Source organism: Gordionus sp. m RMFG-2023, chromosome 4, assembly GCF_954871325.1.
Source record: "Gordionus sp. m RMFG-2023 chromosome 4, tfGorSpeb1-WG-v2, whole genome shotgun sequence".
NCBI lineage: Eukaryota > Metazoa > Nematomorpha > Gordioida > Chordodea > Parachordodidae > Gordionus > Gordionus sp. m RMFG-2023.
In genome coordinates, this window is record NC_088778.1 from 17537974 (window position 1) to 17543713 (window position 5740).

Consider the following 5740-nt stretch of genomic DNA (forward strand, 5'->3'; position numbering starts at 1 on the left):
TTTTATAAAAGTGTACATTTTAAAATAATATTTATTAATGAATTAATACTAATACAACATAATATTGCGTTATCATAAAATTTCAATTTATCATCTTATTTTTTCATGCTAATTTATAAAAATTCATTTCATTTGCTGTAATAGTTGGTTTGATTTGTGGACTTTTTCATAAATGTTTATTTTCCTTCAGCCACATGCGATCTATAAAATATTATAATATAAAATAAAACTACCTCTAAATAAATCCAAGAAAAAAAGCCTTTGAAAAAAAATCTCGATTGACAGAAAAGAAATCTTAAGAGAAAATAAACTGTTGAAAAAACTTAAAAATAAAAAACTGTGGAAAAAATATGTATTATTAAAAGGAAAATATACTTCCAACAAAAAATGCTATTTTAAATAAAATGGAAACATTTTTAAGGTGACTATTGTAATTGGATATTATTATATCTGATAACATTAAATTTTTTTTAATAATAGTTTATTATATATTTATTATAGTTTAAGAATTAATTGCTTTAAATTTGTAGAGCTTTTACCCTATATTCAGCGCGAATTCGCGGCGAGGTATACAAAATATAATGTAAATATTTTACATTTATTTTTGCATTTTCTTTCTTCTCTCCACGAATTCGCGCTAACTGTGAATGAAGGTTAGTCAAACCATCGTCTGGCCTATTTTTTCAAAATTATTGCCAGGCCGAAAATAATTTTAAATCATTTTGACCTTTGCAAGTATCTGATATTTTTTTAATATAATAAAATGTATACCATCAGAGCTTCGATAAAGACCTAAAGTAGATATCATAAATATTAGAATTATACCTTTTTTACAAAAGTTATTTTAAATTAAATAACGATAAAAATTTTGTCCATTCCAGATCCCTTCCTTTTTATGGTAATATTTATGGTTTAGAACTAAAGTTTATATATTTAATTATGTTTGTATAATGCAGTATTGCAGAACAAATGTTGTAAGATATTTCAAACAATCGATTTTAATTTTAAAAATGAAAAGAAGATTGAAAAAATTTGATGTCAATAATATAATTCAGCTCTTATAATAAAATATATAAATTATTCTAAGATAATTGCCGAGCGTATCTATTGCCCAATGTCCTGTAAATTATTCCACCAGTTTTTTAAGAGATTTCTTTCTAACTTATACAGGACCGTAATTACTGGAAGGGGGGGGTGGAGGGTAGTAAACAACCACATCGCCAGAAAAGAGGTTCTGTATGTCGCTGTAGCTGAGATATTTTATTTTGCACAGACATTTTTGTGTGTAAAAAGTACATTTATACCTGCCATAATTTTTAGTTTTCATACGAGTGTTTAATTTTTTATATAGTAAAAGAAACTAGTAAGCCAATCTGTTAATTTTCTCCGCTAAAAAAGGTTGTCATTTAATTATTTTTTACATTTATTTTATCAGATAATAATATCCAATTTAAATTTATCAAAAAATAGTCACCAAAATGTTTTAAAATAGAATATTTTTTGTTTCATGTTTAATTTTATTTTCCCTTCATTATAATCTACAGTTTTTATTCTTATGCATTTTTTGATTTTTTTCCTCAGTTTATTTTTCTGCAGTTTTTTCCATCAGGCCATTTATCCGCCGTTTTTTTGGTCGAATCATTACTAAAACATAGGATTGGAAAAGTCAACCAGATTTTAAAAATAACCTTGATCTATACCCAAAGGCGCCCGCAGGATTTATTACAAGGGAGGGCAAAATATATTTTTTTTATTTTTTGCAAAAAAGACAAAAATTATTAGGTTTTATTGTGCTTATATTAAAAATATAATTATTGATGTAAATTATTAAAATTGAATCATTTATGGCGCGCGCTTTTTAATTTTGAAAGGCGTGATAGTACCCGAAGCTTATTCCAGCTATGCTTAGAATACCAACCATGTAGGTTTCAGATAATGTAGCCATGAAAATTTAAATATTTTTATTTATGCCTTTTTTATATATTAATCCTCATCGTAAAATTATCTGAAATTAATGGGTTGAGGCTGGAATATGATTGCTGCTAAAGGGTTTAAATTAACGCACGCTATAAATTATTTAAGTTTTAACTTATCATGGATAAAATTTTCTTATTATGATTGTCATCTAAGATATAATTTATATAGAAAAAATAATCACCATTTTATTGGTTAATAGATGTTAAATCTAGTGGGTTGTAATTTGATAAAGTACTACTACATTTAGGGCTTTTATAAAAACTTTGAAGGAATTTTTTTTATTATCCGACTCAATCCATAAGTTCTTAAAGTATGGACCACAAAGATACCTCATCATATAAAAAAAAATAACGCTTTAATAAAGATAGACAATATTGAAAACTTGAATTTTTAAGTTTACATAAGATCTACCTAACCAAAATAAAATGAAGTGCTTTACCCTTGCAATTTGTCAAATGCAATTGTTACCGGGTTTAAAACTATAGGACGCTTCAATATAAGAAAATATTTATATCTATTAAAGATAGTATATCAATTATTTTAAATAAATTTAAATAGTCATAATTGTATACGATATTCTACGTTATGCATGGAAATTTCAATTATTACCCGTTACCTTCAATATCTTTTCTGATGATATGAGTCTTACACACGCATTACATAGTTTTTTATATTTTCCCAATTACTCCATTGAATTCATATGAGTTTGATATTGTAGAATGACTATCGTTAATGGAAAAATAAAGTGGCAGGACTACCTAATGAACCTGGGTAAAATTATTTTATTTCATATTTCACTAAATTCTAATAAGTCTTCATAATCATGTCAACATCATTCAATTTTATACCATATTAAATAAATACTTGATAAAATTAGAGGCGGTATCTGTAATTGATTAGCCTACCTGAAATCCCTAACTATTGAAATAGTCTTCTTCCAATAACTGGTATTTTATCATAAGAATCTGTTTCGGTATTCTCTTATAAATCTCTTTATTTTTAAGGGTTTCTCTTGTAATCTATATAATGCTAACAAACATAATTCGTCCTAATAATATGATTCCAACATAATTACTATTTCTAATATGATAATAGTTCTATTAATTCAGTTAAATGCAAACAAACAATCGGAACAAAAGTATTATACTATTAAATATAATTAATAATCGGTTAAAGTGTCTTGGACAAGGTCAAAGTACCCAAGACAAAAAGACATTGTACAAAAACCGAACAAAGAAAGCTTTAAAAAAATTAGTAATTTTTTGCACACATGTTTCATTCTTCATTAATTAATGATAATGCGCAGCCGCTGCACACTTTTACATAAATCTTTTGAGTATTGGGGAAATGTTTAGACGTTAGCTAGATGTATTACTACGCGGTTCATGGCAAGGCTTGACGTGGGCTAGAGTTAATATAATTATAAAATTAGATTATGCAAAGTACATAATTTTATAGACGCTAAACCTACGCTGCTCAGCACCCCTAAGTATCTGTTGGATTTCAGCAAGCTACGTCGTTCAGATTAAGGACTGAACCAGGCTCTTGATTGCATTAATAGTGCTTAGAGTCATGCAACAAAAAGAGAGGTTTATATTAGATGAAGAGAAATATTATTTTATAAGACACCTCACCCACTACATTAAGTAAAATCTAGATTCTTAGGATTGCTGAGCACACGAATGTGCCAATAAGTTGCTTTTAGTTTTGTCGAACTACATAGATCAATCCAAAACCTGATGCTGAGCTCTTGTTTCGTGTTAACGGTTAGCTTTGAGCTATGCAACCAAGAAAATGGTTAGTGTTTGTATTTAGACGAAGAGAATTTAAAAAAATTAGCCCTATCACCCATGATTCTTTTAAAATTTTTTTTATATCTTATCACCTTTAGATAAGGAGAAGTAGAAGGGTATGGGATATGATTAATATTTATATAGTAAAAAATTGTTTAATGATTTGGTCATATAATTGTTTAATGATTTGTTCATATGCTAAAGTAAGGATTATCGGTATGTGTTTAATATTTTCATAATGAAGGATCATTATTTTTTCGGAAAGTGACCTATTGAACTAGATTAGGGGTAAGGTTGAAAATGTCACTAGATCGGAGTAAAGTTAATATATTAAAAAGTGGTGATATTTATCTGTATGCTTAAGATTATGGTTGGTTGTTTACTTAGTCATTTCCTAAAAAATAATTTTTTTCTAGAGGTACAATTAGTATTACATCTTATTTCGGACAAAAATATCCCAATTTTCATAAATTTTTTAAAGCTTAGAAAGAGTTGAATTAAAAATATATTGATTTTTTATATTACTATTCAAATGTTATTTTTTAAGTTTACTGTTTGTTATAAATTATATTGTGATACCTAGTGTTGTTAAACGGCTCGATTTTTAAAAACGACTAACTCAATATTTTATAAGGGAAAATATTACTCAAGCCTGAAGATTTGGTTATAGAGAGTGTCCTAGTTTTATATTTTATTAACTTAAATTAATAAATAAAATGCTTATATTAAATGCCAATCACATATACGCATTGTTGATTGGTAGAATTTAAAAACAAAATATAATCATAAATAATAATTATTAATATTTTTGAGAACTTAATTTTTTAGTAATTCTGTGATTTTGATTAAAAAATCTATATTCTTGTTAAGAAATAATAGTATAGAATTAAGGAATATTAAAATTTAAAAACACAAAGTAAGGATAGAACTCATAAAATTGCTCGTGACTACAGGATCGTATTTGGATTAATTCTATGGTAAAAGGTAAAACAAAAAAATTTTTTTCAACAACGCAATCAAAGTTTTTAATAATATGAAATAGGCTTGTGTTTTGATAAGTATAATGAGCCACATCTTTTTGATAAAATTTTTATCTATAAGGATTTTGGTTATAAAATTTTGTATTAAAACCTTAATAAATTGGATATAGGCACTATGTATTACATTGAAATTAATAAAGAAATGTACCGTTGTTGTGACAAAGGTATATAGTAATTGGAAGGTAGACAATTGTGAATTACAATAAATTTTTTGTCATAATGATAAAATTAAAAATGTTGGTTATTATTATAATCTGAAAAAAAGGAGTTATAATACTTTTAAATGGGAAAAATATACTAGGGGTATTGTCAAACAAATAAAAAGGATATTAATAATTTCAAATGGGAAAAATATCAATATTGTTAAAAAGCTTCTAAATTCCGAGTTGAATTTATGCAAAATTTTAAATTCTAATGATATAGATATTTCAGATAGAATAAATGTTAATCAGCCGATTAAAACCTGGGAGATTTTAATGACTAAAAAATAATTCAACTATGTCCTTATTCTAGGGTCCAATTGAGAATTGACCATAAGTACATTAATATGTTGTTCGATAAGGAGCGAGCATTTCTATTAAGTCTCATGAAAATTTTTATAAATATTGGCCTAATGGCATTATTGAAAAAGAAAATATGCGTTTAAAACAGTTTGATGGTTCTGAAATTGAAGTTTTGTGTAAAACTCAATGAGATGCTATTTTCAATGATACTACCATAAGTTTGGATTTATGGATAGTAGAAAAAAATTTAGAGACTATTATGGGGTGGGATTGGATTACAAAAATCGGACCTTGTAATTATTGGGATTTTTTCATTATTGATAGCGAATTGGCTAAAGATAATGCTGAAAGAAAATTAATTGCGGATAGCAATAAAATTCAAGAAAGGGAAATGTCTAATTTATTGAACGAAGGAAGCATGCCTGTC